Below are 17,288 nucleotides of genomic sequence, written 5' to 3'. Positions count from 1 at the left end.
TCAATATGAAAGCTTTATGAGAACTGAATTGCTTGACTATGTATGTCATATGCATGAATGATTAAATATTCTTTCCTAATTATATCTCAAAATATGCATGACATAAAAAAGTATCATTGTTGACTTAAACAATTATGAAAAACAAAATGGTGACAATTACGACATTTGGAATCGTAAATATGGTATGTATCGAAAGAGGAAAATGCTCTCTTGAATCAACTAGAACAGAGTAACACTTAAAAATATATAGGGATCTTGAAGTTTATAAAGCTTGGAGAAAGGCTAACCCCACTTCTCGTGGAATACTAGCTATTTCTGTGATTGATGACCTCATACATGAATCTGATAAATTCACTGCTCCTCATGCTATGTGGGAAAATCTACGAGGAACGTATGGGGTACATCTGTGACCCACCTACGATAGTAGACTATCAAATTTGATACTTAAAAGAAGAGTCATGATCAAAATATCAAATAACACCTTACGATGATGTCAAAATGACCGCTCAACACAAAAGTATTGGTCATGCTCTTTAAGATGACCAATAAATTTAGGAAGTGATTCGATCAATTACAAATAACTGGGAACATTTGAAGGTAAACGTAACACATATTGATAGCATCAAAACTTTTTTTGATATTGCCACTATGTTAATGATGAAGATGAGCATCTTCTTGCTACTAAAGCTTCTTCTAATACCTTTATGTCAAAGTAAAGTTGTACAGAATAATCAAGCATCAAACGCAAGAACAATCGGAAAATAACTGAGGAAGACAAAAAAAACCAAAGAAGGACCCTCTTAGAAAAAGAAGAACCTAAATTCCAAGAAATAAAAAAGGTCACTCAAGAAGAGAGATAAAAGCAAATGAAGTGCTATAATTGCAAAGTGTGGGGGTACTTTTCTCGTGAATGTATTGAGCCAAAAATGGTTACATATCTTAATGCATCTCTAAATACTACATATGTTTCAAGAACTTCTTTACTAACCATGTCTTACCTTATATTGATTGTAGAGTCAAGACCCACCGACCACGTGAGTTGAGATAGAGAAGATTTTGGGGATTTTCATCGAGTTTCATCTAAATAAATGTGGATCTACGTAGGAAATAATTTTAAACTTCAACTCAAAAGGATAGACACATGCAAAGTGACCTTGTGGGGTTGCCTTTCTTTGATGTTGCATGACATCCTATATGCTCTAGAGATTCGACGAAACTTAGTATCTTTCTATGTTCTTTTAGACGTAGGTTATATTTATCAGTTAGTCGCAATGATTTTAAAATAACTCTCGATAATGTTCTATATGGTTTTGAACTTTTTTATGATCGTTTTATCGATTTAGATTGTAATCCTTGAACTCATGAATATCATGTTGATCGTTGTGTAATGACATGTTATTTAAGTAATAATGATGTTGATGTTATTAAATGACATGCAAGATTAGGTCATACAGGGAAAGATTGATTGAATAGGTTGACAGAGGAAGGACATTTAATTTCTTTCACCAAAATTGATATGCCAACTTGTGAAAATATCTTGGTCAAAAGGTTACACGTAAACCATTTGGGAAGACTAGAAGAGTTGAGTACCCACTTCAAGTAATCCATTATGATATTTCATTAATAAATGCGAGGGGAAAATGTGGTGCTACACACTTCATTACATTAATTGATGATGTTATAAGTAATTTTCTACCCCTTTTCTGCTTACGTGACACTAGCTTGAAAAAAAAGTCAACCACCGTTGGACCCACAAGATAGTGCCACGTAGGCCGAAAAGGGGACATAATTATCAATAAAATAAGTTCAGGGGGTAATAGGACCTTAGTATAGTATAAGTGTGTCTCTGAGATTTCAGGCATAGGTTGAGGGGGCACTTGTACATTATCCCAATTTAAATATTATTATTAAATTAGAGATTTAATTAGGAATTAGTTGAGTTAAGTGAAAAGGTCAATACGCATTCATGTAATTAAAACGATATAATATTTACGAAGAGGGGCCTAAAATGCCTTCAACTTCTTGAAATGGTAAACCATTCACCTTTTGGTCCCCAAATACCCCCGACGTCAACCTTTGGGCTCAAACCTACCTTTATTTATTATTGGCCGCACTCATAAGGTTGTTGATGGGTAAATTTATGCACAGTCTCATAGTTTAAGGGTAAGTTAGACTCTTCTCCATTAAAATAATTTGGAATTACTAAATATATGGAACCATATATTTGGCCTGATTATGGGTTCCATGGTATTTTTATTCTTGCATCTTGTTCACCAATTTAAATTTTTAATCTTTTTATACTAAGAATAAAATGAAAAGAGAGAAAATAACAACAGAATTCATTTATGAATGGTTAGTTCAATAGATGATGATTTTAATTAAGCAACTATGAATGTATACTATAATTTTCTTTTTCCTGTATCAATAATTCAAAATAAAATAATGAAAATAACCTATTTTGCAATTCCAACCAAACATGAAAATAATACAAATGCAAACAATATGAACATGTAAGTTCACTTCAAGGTTAAATCCTAGATATCTTTATTAATTGAGAATAAGAGATGAAAAAAGAATAAAACAAGAAACTGAACAAGAGAATTTGATAATTGATAGAAAACATAATTTTTTTAAAATTGACGATTAAATATAAATTGAGTAGTAAATTACCGGTTGATTTAAAATACTTCAATCAAAAGATATCATGAAATTAATATTTTTAATATTAATTTCAAGCTTATTGGCTCAAAATATGAATCATATGTAGTTTTCATTATTTATTTGAGAAGGATTTGAATTAAGACCAATCAGATTTTGCAACATAATAAAAAATGTTTAATATTTTTACTTTAGACGACTTGTTAAAAATAAGATAAAATATGAACCAAAGGTTTGCATCGAGGATATTATTGAGACAAAAGGTTAACGTAAGAGATAATTGAAGGTCAAACGAGGGATGAAGGAAAAAAAAGGTTTTTAATTTGAGCGAAAAGGTTAAAAAATTTAACATATAATTTTCTAAAATTTAATTTATAAAGGGGCAAAAACATAATTCAACAGTGGCTTCGTGTACAAGTACATAGAAAAAATAAAATTCTCTTGCTACAATCCAAGCTAAACAAAATATTTGGAGCCCGAGGTTAAAATCAGTGGCATGTAGAAATATACCAAATCATTTTTATGACGATAGTGTCTGGACGAGCTTCCGCATTCCATTGTGTAATTTTACCTCCCATCAGCATAGGGTAATTTTGTGATAAACATTTAGACAAATTGGAAGCATCCGGTGTCTTTTGCTTCTAACATAGATTTTGAACTTACAATGTAGCACAGTTAGCTGTAATGATCAATAAAACAACTTCATCAAACCATCGTTCAAAAGGAAGAATTAAAAAAATCCTACATGTCATTAGAAATACTGTATGATATAAATTGACACAAGACTAGTTAATAATAACAAATTGAGCACTGAACCATGACTCTAAAAATATGAAAGATACAATATATAGAAATAATCATTATTAAATATGGTTGCAAATCAAGAGAAACAAGAAGAATCACAAGAACAATAATGGTAATATATAGATATATCAGCCTAATAGATACGCTCTAGTAAATCTGAGTTGTATTGCTAAACGTAGAGAAGCAACAACACATACTATTTGCTTCAATAACTTATATTTCAAACTTATGTTGATGACACTAATTCTAAATGATCAATGCAAAATAAAAATAAAAGTGATATATTAAAAATCTGTGAAAAGTAGGCTTAAATCTAAACATGGAAATCACACGCTACAAGAATCAAGGAGATTGACTCTTATAAAGGTGAAAACAAGATGAGGAGGAAACATACAACAAGGAAAGCACACCCTACAAGAATAAGAAAGAATGGTTTGTTTAGTTCCACCAAGTGTTTTAGTATTTGTGGACAATAGGAATGACTGATAGACGAAACATACAATGAACAAATGTATGTATTTTTATCCGTAATTCACATACTAAAATAACTTTATTAGGTACTAATGTTCAAGTTAAAGTGACAGATCAACCAAATACGATAATGACCAGGCAGAGAAGCTACCAATGTCATTCACACAACTTTCCTTTTTAATACATCTTGAATGTAGATTCCTTGCGTAAGCTGATATGATTGTCAAATTGGTAATTCTAGTAATTATAAACCTCAAATTAGAAAATGATTGCATCATAAGGAAGCAAAGTATAATTAACAATTAGCTATAATGTTTCCTTAATTGAGTTAATATGATGCAACAACTCTTTTCCATTCTTTTTTGTGAGCCATACAAAATACATATGCCAACATTCAACATCTTTTCGATTTCAACACGAGAAGGAAAAAAATTGTAAATTCTTTAAAGCTTCACTACCTGTGAAACAAAATCCGTCCTTGAACCATAGTATTGACAAAAATATTCTAGATCCAAATTTATGGTTCATCCGAATGTCGCAGCCATGTAAACTCATTGAGCCTTGTATAGATGGAAAACATTCCCAATATGTCGCCATCTACTGTTGTTTCATATCAAATATAAATGTACCATCATAGTCAAAATTGATAAACTTACAACTAAGGTAACAACAATAGTCTTGGAAAAGACTAGGCTAATTGCAACAAATATCAAAAAGCATGGTCTCTAGGAAAAGGTTGACACTGCTCCTACATTACTCGGGCATGCTTGGATTTTTTACTAATTTGGATTTTGTTTTTATTATTCTTCTTCCTCCTCTTGTAACAACATTTTTGTCTTCGAGACGTAGAAGCTAATTACTACAAGGGAGCTGGATTAACTAGAGAAAGTGGTGGTGGTATACCTTCCCTTCTTGTTCGTGATGCACTTCCATCAGCTCGTGTGCCTAAGCTAGAACCAAATGAAAGATCTATGGTATTTATGTCGATGTTTCATGAAATACTTCATCTCCCTCCTGGTGCATCTAAAACCCTCTACATAGAGGGACTTCCTCTAGACAACTCCAGAAGAGAAGTAGCTCATATCCTTTGAGATGTCATTTACTAAATGATTATATTTGTTGCTTTTTCTCGAATATCTCTGAATCATTATATTTTTTGATTGTTCCCAAATATATTTTTAGTGTAGTAGGGTAAAAGCAACAACTATATTCAGAAATTAATAATGATTCAACAAATGACATCTGAATAGATATGAGCTACTTGTCTTCTGGAGTTGTCCCGAGGAAGTCCCTTTATAAACAGGGTTTTAGGAGCACCATGAGGGAGAGGTAGTGTTTCATGAGCCCTCAATATAAACATCATAGCTCTTCCATTTGCTACTATCTTTAGCCCACGAGGTGATGCAAGTGGATCACGAATAGGAAGGGACGGTTTACCACTACCACGTGCTCTATCTAATCCAATTCCTTAGTAGTTATTAACTTCTCTGTCTTGAAAAGAAGAAAGTTTCTACAAGAGGAAGAATAATAAAAGAACAATCTAAATAAGCAAAAATTTAAGCATGCCTGAGGAATGTGGAGAAGTGTCAAATTCAGCTTCAGGTTTACCAAACTCAGCTTCAGTGATTATCAAACTTCTACAACATATATGACCATCCTTATAACTATTGGCTCTTATAGAAGAATTAGACAGTATAGGGTGCACTCGGTCCTTAGAGATGCATTCCTATGTTTCATTTCTTAATCAAAATCAAGACATATATAAAAGAATGAAGTTAATTTTTAATTGATGCAAACGGCCGAAAATATATCTCTATATATGATATATACCAAAGCGCCTTGTTGAAGATAACTTTTTCAACTCGATGAGTGCATTGAAGGAATCACCCAACTGATTGAGGCAAAGAATTAGTTGATATCCATACCAGGAAGCTCAGACTTGAAATACTTTTCACTGGAATCTTACTTCTAAAAGCATTTTTATTTCCTTCTTTTGGAGCCTAAAAATGCTTTAGATGATATAAAAATCTATCCTTCAAGGTGCCTAAACCTGTAGCTCTTTTTCCAGCCTCCCAGCCCCACTTATCATCAACATTATGCCATTCTACAAGAGAATATGGTAAACCTTTGCCAGAGTCATACTCTAATACTTGATAAACTTGAAGCCAAATGTAATTTATTCTACATGCACTCCCATTATATACAACAAGTGCACAACGCTCCCCACCTCCTCCTTTGCTGGAATTAAGATAGAAATATCTGACTCTGTTGACACCGATGAAACCATAGAAAAATAAAGAAGAAACTTCATAAGTCCACATTAGAAAGCAATCTAGTTTGGCTATAAAATAACTCTTGGAGAAAGAAAAAAGCAACTAAAGGAGAAAAGCCAAAAATTGACCATAGTCCCTAGGAAATAAGACACCTATGCTTTAGATGAAGATAAACTTAAATATCTTTCGGCATAAGCTACAAAAACACTCTCCTTCAAAGGAAGAAAAAACAAAAAAGAAACAGCTAAACTAACCCGCAGAATTTTTGTGTATAATACAACATGCCTACATAATAGACTAACGTTCCAAGCCACCTTTGGCGTGTAACTATTATTGTTTTTCAACCTGTATTACTAATATACTTATATTAATGAGTATTTTTAAATCTATAAATATTAAAACACTAAAGAAAATCGAGCTCATAGAATGTACAATCTCCTTAAGAAGATTCTTCCCCTCAAGTATCGGAGGATAGAATATATACTCATAGGATAGAATGATATTACTCACCAGTGAATTGGTACCAAAAACCACGGCGTCAGGAAAAAAACTCAAGAACAGTAAATTACACTTATAATACTAGGCTTAGTAGAAGAGGAAGTATAGAAATTAGTTATTTGTTATTGAAAAATAAGAGGAAACTCTTTTTTATATATAGACAACAGAGGTTAGTGTGAGCGAGTGCTTATTTGGTCTTATGGGAATGGTCACAACCCTTTGAAAAAGTCACAACCCTTCTGAAAAGCCATAGTTTTATGAGAAAAATGTAACTTTTCATAGAAGTCACAACTCTTCAGACTAGTCACAAATCTTCATAAATGTCATAACTATTAAAAAAGTTTCACTACTTTCATAAAAGTAGCAAATCTTCAAAAAGTCAACTCATTATAAAAGTCACAACTCTTCATTTTACATTGACACCTTTGGCAACCTAACAATTACTCATAGAATTAAAGAAATTGTGGCCTTGAAGGGTTCTTTATTAATAGATCCTACAACATGACAATCCAAATATGCTATTAAATACTTTCAGTCGGTACAAATCTAAGGTTCTGACGAGTTCACAAAGTAGAATAAAACACAAATCGCCTTTCAAAAATGTCATAACAATCTCAATCTCATATACTTATATTTATCTTTCGAAACAATTTCTTTGAAAATCAAATCTCCAGGAGGAAAAAGGTTAACTAACATTTGTTGTGCACATTAGCATTTCAGTTACTACCAAAAATTATACCATACGTTTTTTCTTTGCTCCCATTAATGCTATGTTTGAATTTACTTCACCTTTAATTTTAGAAGAACACAATCAGCTTGGTCATATATTTAATTAAACTTATTACTATTTATTGGAGACTTATTCATTTATAATAGGTAGGTAGCAGTTAGCACTATTATTGCAATTGGGTAATTGCAATGTTTTTAATTAGAAACCCTTCATTGAAAAATTATAATGTGCAATTTAGGCAAACCTAATCTTCCTAGTTTTATGAAAAATGTTGAATCCTCATGACATAAGGGTAGATACTTTTATAGTGGCACATGGAATCAAAAATCTATTTAGACCATACATTCAAGTTGTAGGTGTACAATCTAGTATTTATCTCCATCAACAACTTTTGTAATTACATTTGAGAGTCCTATTTAGACGATCTACAACCGCCAAATTAATTGTTTAGAAATAGCAACTAGAACTTGATACGTCTAGAAGTTATTTTGGGTCATGAGTTTCTCATGTGGATCCCACCTGACCCAATATAGTTTCTGAAAAAAGAAGCTAAATATTATTTTGAAAAGAGTGGGAACAATTACATTATTTAACGGTAACATAGAGTCCCTTTAAAATCATTCTTCACACTTGAAAAAAGAGAGAAATATCATAAACAAAAAAAAGAAAGAAAAGGAAAAATGACAGACCATTTATTTTTTAACATTGACATGAAAAAATCTAAGAGGTCACTTAGTTCGTGCCATTGCACTTTCTTTTCATGAGATTCAAAGTCCCAATCGGAGCAAATCTTCAAAAACGATATCATTGAATAGTTTTCCGCTACGGTTAAAAGATACACAATCTTACTCCTCTTACTGTTAATAATTACACTGGTATCAGAGTGACATTAATTGTTCCATGTGTGATATGTTATTTCTTGAAATAAATAGTGCTTGTGTTTTTTTGTTTCTGAATTTTTCCTTACAGGAAAAAAATAATTTGGATCTAGAGAATAAAAAATCTGCGAATATAAAAATAATGTTTATTCTTACCTTTAAGACATATAAGTGGACAAGAATCAGACTGAATATAGATCCGATGAGGATTGAACTTGCCATCTTTTGATCTAAAATCATATGTGATACAATTATTCCATAAACCTGATTTGTAAACGAATAATATATTTATTTTCTCCATTATTCCTTAGAACAACATATATTGAAAAAAATATTTTCTCCATAATTTTGTGGGTCTGTGTTTTTTCTTTTTAGAATTTGTGGGTCTAATTTCTTTTTTTGTGAAAAAGATGATTATTCTAATCAAAATTGAAAGAAGAAAGAATATACCAGTACAATGTATTTCTTGAAGAGTTGAAAAGTTTTGCACTATATTAATGATTGTTTTTATAATTTAAAAAGGGAAAGCTTTAATGCATTTTTTTTATTCTTGAAAAAGAAATTAGTGCAGTACTAGTCTAGTACTAAAGAAGTGTAGTACAAGTTGTACTATTGCAATTTTTTAATATGGGAAAATGTGAACTCTTCTATTGCATAAATTTGTTGCCTATAAAATTAATATTATGTGTTTTATGAAAATATTCATATTAGATTTTATTTTTATGACTTAAATATATAATAAGCATGTCAATAAGATTGGTCTCGATAAATTCATTTAGTCGTTATGCTCTTTAAACATTTTTTGTCTTCTACAAAAGATAGTGACATGTATTGTCATATTTAAAAATTCAACAATTCCTATTGTTTTGTTGATCATATTTCACAAATGGCTGAACGTGAACAAACTTGAATAATTCCAAGTGGAAATTCTCGAAGTCTAGCAAAGGGACAATGTAGAAGAGAACAACATCGCAAGACATGTCTCTGAGGGCGTGAAGTCATCCAAATAAGTAATCCAAGGGCAACACAAACAAGAAAGAATTTAACTGAACTTAAGTGTTTGAATATATCCCTTAATGTTTCAGCACATAATTTAATTCACCTCTTTAAATTAAAGTGCGCTGAATTGGTAGGATTTTTTAAAATTTCAAATTGGTGAGTCTTAGCTTATTTAACAGACACTCTCTGTGAACCTTGGATTAATAGATTGACTTTTACTTATCACGACATTTGATCCAGTCTGCTTTTTAGGGTTTATATTGATTACCTTGAAGACTTGTTAGATGAATTTAGATTTAGATGACTTGAAATATGTTATTGCTTTTTCGAATTGAAATATAAAAATTATGTAGTCTGTTTTTATCCAACTTAATTTATTAGACGTAAAAATCTTTGTTATTAAAGTATTTAATATATTGGTATACACATTAAGAAATTAGTTCAAAATTTGTTTGAGTTTTGAATTTGTAGATGATGATTGGATGCTTACATGTCTTTTCGTTGAATATGAAATCTTTTTTAGAATAGATATACTTGAATATGTATGTCATATCCATGAATGATTAAATATTCTTGCCTTATTATATCTTAAAATATATGCATTACATAAGAAAGTATCATTGTTCACTTAAACAAATGTGAAAAACTGAATGGTGACAATTACGACAGTTGGAATCTTCAATCTGGTATGTACTGAAAGAGAAATATGATCTATGGAATCAACCAGAAGACAGTAGCACTTAACAATATATAAGGATCTTGAAGTTTATAAAGCTTGGATAAAGGCTAATCCCACTTCCCGTGGAATACTAGTTGGTTTTGTGATTGATGACCTCATACATAAATGTGATAAATTCCCTACTTCTCATGCTATGTGGACAAATCTACGAGGAACGTATGGGGTACATCTGTGACCCACCTCCAATGATTGACTGTCAAATTTTATACTTACAAGAAGAGTCATGATCAAAATATCAAAAATACCTTCAGTGATGTCAAATTGACCGCTCAACTCAAAAGTATTGGTAATGTTCTTTAAGATGACCAATAAATTCAGGCAGTGATTCGGTAACTTACCAATAACTAATTCTAAATGATCAATGCAAAATAAAAATAAATATGAGATATTCAAAATCTATGAAAAGTAGGCTTAAATCTAAACATGGAAATCACACACTACCAAAATCAAGGAGATTGATTCGCATAAAGATGAAAACAAGATGAGGAAGCAACATACCACAACTAAAACAAAACCTACAAGAATAAGAAAGAATGTTTTGTTTAGTTCCAACAAGTGTTTTTGGTATTTTTTGACAATAGGAATCACTTAAATAGACGAAACATACAAAGAAAAAACGTATGTATTTTTTATCCACAATTTCACATACTAAAATAATTTGCTTAGGTACAAATATTCAAGTCAAAGTGATAGATCAACCAAATAAGATAATGACCAGGCAGAGAAGCTACCAATGTCATTCACACAACTTTCTTTTTTAATGCATCTTGAATGCAGATTCCTTTCGTAAGCTGATATGATTGTAAAATTGGTCTTTCTAGTAACTATAAACCTCAAATTAGAAAAATATTGCATCATAAGGAAACAAAGTAAAATTCATCAATTAGCTATAACTTGTCCTTAATTGATTCAATACGATGCAACAATTCTTTTTCATTCTTTTTTTGTAAGCCACACAAAGTACATATGCCAACATTTAACATCATTTCGATGTAAACATGAGAAGGAAAAAAATTGTAAATTCTTTAAAGCTTCACTACTTGTGAAACAAAATTCGTCCTTGAATCATAGTGTTGACAAAAATACTCTTGATCCAAATATATGGTTCATCCGAGTGTCGCAGCCATGGAAACTCATTGAGCCCAGTATAGATGGAAAACATTCCCACATATGTAGCCATCTACTGTTGCTTCACATTGAATATAAATGTACCATCATAGTCCAAATTTATAAGTTTACAACTAAGGTTACAACAATAGTCTTGGAAAAGACTAGGCTCAATGCAACAAATATCAAAAAGCATGGTCTCTTGAAAAGGCTGACACTGCTCATACATTCCTCTGGCATGCTTGAATTTCGTACTAATTTGGATTCTGTTTTTATTATTCTTCTTCCTCCTCTCGTAACAACATTTTTGTCTTCAAGACGTAGAAGTTAATATCTGCAAAGGAGTTGGATTAACTCGAGAAGGTGGTGGTGGTATACTTTCCCTTCTTGTTCGTGATACATTTCCATCAACTCGTGGGCCAGGGCTAGCACCAAATGAAAAATCTATGGTATTTATGTCCATGTGTCGTGAAATGCTACATCTCCTTCCTGGTGCATCTAACACCCTCTACATAGAGGGACTTCCTCCGGACTTCTCTAGAAGAGAAGTAGCTCATATCCTTTGAGATGTCCTTTACTATATCATTATATTTGTTGCTTGTTCCCAAATATCTCTTAATCATTATATTTGTTGCTTGTTTCTAAATATCTTTTAAGTGTAATAGGGTAAAAGCAACAAATATATTCAGAAATTAATAATGATTCAGTAAATGACATATGAATATGTATGAGCTACATGTCTTCTGGAGCTGTCCGGAGGAAGTCCCTCTATGTAAAGGGTTTTAGGAGTACCAAGAGGGAGAGCTAGTGGTTCACGAGCCCTCGACATAAATACCATAGATCTTCCATTTGTTTGTAACTCTAGCCCACGAGCTAATGCAAGTGGATAACGAATAGGAAAGGAAGGTTTACCACTACCACCTTCTCTATCTAATCCAACTCCCTAGAAGTTATTAACTTCTCCGTATGGAAGAGTAGAAATTCTACTAGAGGAAGAATAATAAAAGCATAATCAGAATTAGATTAATTCAAGCATGCTTGAGGAAAATAGGAGAAATGTCAAATTCAGCTTCAGTTTTACCAAACTCAGCTTCAGTGATTATCAAACCTCTACAACATATGTGACCATCCTTATAAGTATTGGCTCTGATGCAGATAGTATAGGGTGCACTCGGTCCCGGGAGATGTATTCCTATCTTTCATTTCTTAATCAAAATCAATACATATATGAAGATCATTTTTAATTGATGCAAACGGCCGAATATATCTATACATGATATATACCAAAGAGCCTTATCGAAGATAACCTTTTGAGCCCTGTGAGTGCTTAGAATAAATCACCCAGCTAATTGAGGCAAAGAATTAGTTGATATCCATACCAGGATACTCAGAATTGAAATACTTTTCCATTGAAATCTTACTTCTAAAGCATTTTTTTTTCCACCTTTTGGATCCTGAAAATGCTTCTGAAAATATAAAAATCTATCCTTAAGGTGCCTAAACTTGTAGCTCTTTTTCCAGCCTCCCAGACCCACTTATCGTCAACATTTGGCCATTCTACAAGAGAATATGGTAAACCTTCACTAGAGTCATACTTTAATACTGGAGTCAAATGTAATTTATTCTAGATGCAATCCCATTATATACAACAAGTGTACAATGAAACTGATGAAACCATAGAAAAGGAAAGAAGAAACTTTAGAAGAAATTATAGAAGTCCACATCATAAAGCAATTTAGTTTTGGATATAAAATTACTCTTGGAGAAAGAAAAAAGAAACTAAAGGAGAAAAGCCAAAAGTTGGGTATACTCCCTAGGAAAAAAGACACCTATGTTTTAGATGAAGATAAACTTAATACCTTTCAGCATAAGCTACAAAAACACTCTCCTCGTAAGGAAAGAAAAACAAAAAAGAAATATCAAAACTAACCCACAGAATGTTTGTGTATAATGCAACATGCCTACATAAAAGACTAAAGTTCCAAGCCACCTTTGGCGTGTTACTATTATTGATTTTCAACTTCTATTGCTAATATACTTATTTTAATGAGTATTTTTAAACCTATAAACGTTAAAACACTAAAGCAAATAGAACCTGAAAAAAATTAAATATAATAAATGAAATATTTTTCTCAAAGAAGAAAATCGAGCTCATAGAATGTACAGTCTCCTTAGAAAATTGTTCCCCTCAAGTATCGAAGGTTAGAATATATCCTCATAGGATAGAATGATATTAATCACCCGTGTATTGGTACCAAAAACCACGGTGTCGGGAAACCACTCAACAACAGTAAATTACACTTATAATATTAGGCTTAATAGAAGAGGAAGTTAAGAAATAAGTTATTTGTTATTGAAAAATAAGAGGAAACTCCTTTATATATATAGACAACAGAGTTTAGTGTAAGCGAGTGCTTATTTGGTCTTATAGGAATGGTCAGAGTCCTTTGAAAAAGTCAAAACCCTTCAGAAAAGCCATAGTTTTATGAAAAAATGTAACTTTTTGTAGAAGTCACAACTCTTCATAAAAGTCGTAACTATTCAAAAAGGTCCACAACTTTTCATAAAAGTAGCAAATCTTCAAAAAGTCAACTCTTTATAAAAGTCACAATGCTTCATTTTACGGTGACACCTTTGGAAACCTAACAATTACTCGTAGGATTAAACAAATTGTGGCCTTTAAGGGTTCTTTATTAATAGATCCTACAACATGACAATCCTAATATGCTATCAAATCCTTTCGGTAGGTACAAATCTAAGGTTTTGATGAGTTCACAAAGTAGGATAAAACACAAATCTCCTTTCAGAAATGTCATAACAATCTCAATCTCACGTACATATATTTATATTTCAAAACCATTTCTTTAGAAATCCATCTCTAGGAGGAAAAAGGTTAACTAATATTTGTTGTACTCATAAGCATTTCAGACTCTATCAAAAATTACACCACACATTTTTTATTTCCTCCCATTAATGCTATGTTTGAATTTACTTCCCTTTAATTTTAGAAGAACTCAATCAACTTGGCCATATATTTAACTAAACTTATTACTATTTATAGGAGACATATTCATTTAGAATAGATAGGTAGCAGTTAGCACAATTATTAACTGGTGCACTTGGGTAATTGCAATGTTGTTGTTAATTAGAAACCCTTCGTTGAAAAATTAAATGTGCAATTAAGGAAAACCTAATTTTCCTAGTTATATGAAAAATGTTGAATCCCTATGACATAAGGGTAGATACTTTTATAGTGGCAAATAGAATTCAAAATCTATTTAGACCATATATTTAAGTCTTAGGTGTACAATCTAATATTTATCTCCATCAACCAGTATTGTAATTACATTTGCGAGTCTTATTTAAACCATCTACAACTTCCAAAATAATTTTTAGAAATAGTAACTAGCTCTTGATACGTTCTATAAGTTATTTTGGGTCATGGGTTGCTCATGTAGATCCCACCTGACCCAATATAGTTTCAGAAAAAGAAGCTGGATACTATTTTGAAAAGAGTGGGAATAGTTACATTCTTTAACACTAACATACAGTCCATTTAAAATAGTTCTTCACACTTGAAAAAAGAGAGAAATATCATAAACAAAAAATGATAGAAAAAGAAAAAAGACAGACCATTTATTTATTAACATTAACATCAAACAATCCAAGAGGTTAATTAGTTCGTACCATTGCACTTTCTTTTCTTGAGATTTAACGTTCCAATCGTAGCAAATCCTCAACAAAGATATCATTGATAAGTTTTCCGCTACGGTTAAAAGATACACAAACTTATTCCTCTTACTGTTAATAATTATGCTGGTTTCAGACATTATTTGTTCCATGTATGAGATGTTATTTATTGAAATAAACAGTGCTTAAGGGTTTTTTTCTGAATTTTTTCTTATAAGAAAAAAATAATTTAGATCTAGAGAATAGAAAATCTGCGAATGTGAAAATAATATTTATTCTTACCTTTAAGACATATAAGTGGAGGAGAATCAGATTGGATATAGATCTGATGAAAATTGAACTCGCCATCTTTTTATCTAAAATCAGATGTGATACAATTATTCCATGGATCTGATTTGTAAACGAATAATATATTTATTTTCTCCATTGTTCCTTTTAACAACAGATCTGGGAAAAATTGTTTCTCCATAATTTTGTGTGTCTGTGTTTTTTCTTTTTGGAATTTGTGGGTCTATTCTATTTTTTTTTTGTAAAAGATGATTGTTATTATGAAAATTGAAAGAAGAAAGAATGTACGAGTACAATGTGTTTCTTGAAGAGTTAAAAAGTTTTGCAGTATGTTAATGATTGTTTTTTTAATTAAAAAAAGGGAAAGATTTTCTGCATTTCTTTTAATTCTTGAAAATGAAATTAGTGCACTACTAGTACTAAAAAGTGTAGTACAAGTTGTACTATTGCTATTTTTTTAATATGGGAAAATGTGAAGTCCTCTATTGAATATATTCGTTGGCTATAAGATTAATATTATGCATTTTTTGAAAGATAGTTATAGTAGATTTTATTTTTTTTTGCTAACTTAAATCTATAATAAGCATGTCAATAAGATTGGTCTTGAAAAATTCATTTAGTCATTATGCTCTTTCAACATTTTTTGTCTTCTACAAATTTAAGTGACATGTATTGTCACATTTAAAAATTCAACAATTCCTATTGTTCTGTTGTTCATATTTCACATATGGCTGAACATGAACAAACTCGAATTATTCCAAGTGGAAATTCTCGAAGTCTAGCAAAGGGACAATGTAGAAGAGAACATCGTAAGACATGTCTATGAGGGCGTGAAGTCATCCAAATTAGTAATCCAAGGGCAACAAAAACAAGAAAAGAATTTAACTGAAATTAAGTGTTTAAAGATATCCCTTAATGTTTCAGCACATGGTTTTATTCACCTCTTTAAATTAAAGTGCGCTGAATTGGAAGGATTTGTTGAAATTTCAAATTGGAGAGTCTTAGCTTATTTAACAGACACTCTCTGTGAACCTTGGATTAACAGATTGACTTTTACTTATCACGACATTTGATCCAGTCAATTTTTTAGGGTTTATATTTATTACCTTGAAGACGTGTGAGAGAATTTTAGATTTAGATGACCTGTAATATGTTATTACTATTTTGAATTACAATATATAAATTATGTAGTTTGTTGTTTTGCAATTTATTTTATTAGACTTAAAAATATTTATTATTAAAGTCTTCAATATATTGGTATACACATTAAGAAATTAGTTCAAAATATGGCTGAATTTTTAATTTGTAGGTGATGATTGGATGCTTACATGTCTTTTTTCGTTAAATATGAAACCTTTATGAGAATTGATTTTCTTGAATATGTATGTCATATGAATGAACGATTAAATATTCTTGCCACATTATATCTCAAAATATATGCATGACATAAAAAAGTATCATTGTTGAGTTAAACAAATGTGAAAAAAACTGAATGGTGACAATTACGACATTTGGAATCGTAAATATGGTATGTACTCAAAGAGAAAAATGCCTTCTTAAATAAACTAGAAGAGAGTAACACTTAACAATATATAGGGATATTGAAGTATATAAAGCTGGGAGAAAGGTTAGTCCCACTTCTTATGGAATACTAGCTATTTCTATGATTGATGACCTCATACATGAATGTGATAAATTCCCTATTCCTTATGCTATGTGGGAAAATCTAGGAGGAACGTACGGGGTACGTCTGTGACCCACCTCTAATAGTTGACGATCAAATTTGACACTTACAAGAATAGTCATGATCAAAATATCAAACAACACCTTACTGTAATATCAAAATGACCTCTCAACTCAAAAGTATTGGTCATGTTCTTTAAGATGACCAATAAATTCACACACTAATTCGGTCACTTACCAATAAGTGGGAACATTTGAAGGTAAATGTACCACATGTTGGTAGGATTAAAACATTTTCTGATGTTGCCCACTATGTTAATGATGACTATGAGCATCTTCGTGCTACTAAAGCTTCTTCTAATACCTTTGTTTCAGAGTCAAGTGGTACAGAATCTTCAAGCTTCAAACGTAAGAAGAATCGGAAAATAAGTGAGAAAGACAAAAACTCCAAATAAGGACCCTCTAAGAAA

General features: G+C 31.3%; 2 long non-coding RNA genes across 3 annotated transcripts; both read right to left on the bottom strand.

Moving 5' to 3' along the window:
- Positions 1–3,014: 3,014 nt before the first annotated feature.
- Positions 3,015–8,713, bottom strand: LOC107032454. 2 transcript variants are annotated; one of them, XR_001458363.2, is made up of 3 exons: positions 8,469–8,710; positions 4,392–6,198; positions 3,015–3,337 (listed from the first exon to the last, which is right to left on the bottom strand). It is a non-coding gene; the product is annotated as an uncharacterized LOC107032454 (long non-coding RNA). The 2 variants fall into 2 exon arrangements; XR_003574686.1 differs by having other exon boundaries at positions 3,025–6,198; positions 8,469–8,713.
- A 1,662-nt stretch (positions 8,714–10,375) lies between these two features.
- Positions 10,376–15,490, bottom strand: LOC114074326. Its single transcript, XR_003574688.1, has 2 exons — positions 15,130–15,490; positions 10,376–14,923 (listed from the first exon to the last, which is right to left on the bottom strand). It is a non-coding gene; the product is annotated as an uncharacterized LOC114074326 (long non-coding RNA).
- Between the last annotated feature and the right edge of the window lie 1,798 nt (positions 15,491–17,288).

The sequence above is a fragment of the Solanum pennellii genome, chromosome 10 (assembly GCF_001406875.1).
Source record: "Solanum pennellii chromosome 10, SPENNV200".
Taxonomy (NCBI): Eukaryota; Viridiplantae; Streptophyta; class Magnoliopsida; order Solanales; family Solanaceae; genus Solanum; species Solanum pennellii.
The sequence above is the reverse complement of the archived record's forward strand: the minus strand, read 5'-3'. Positions and strand labels throughout refer to the sequence as shown.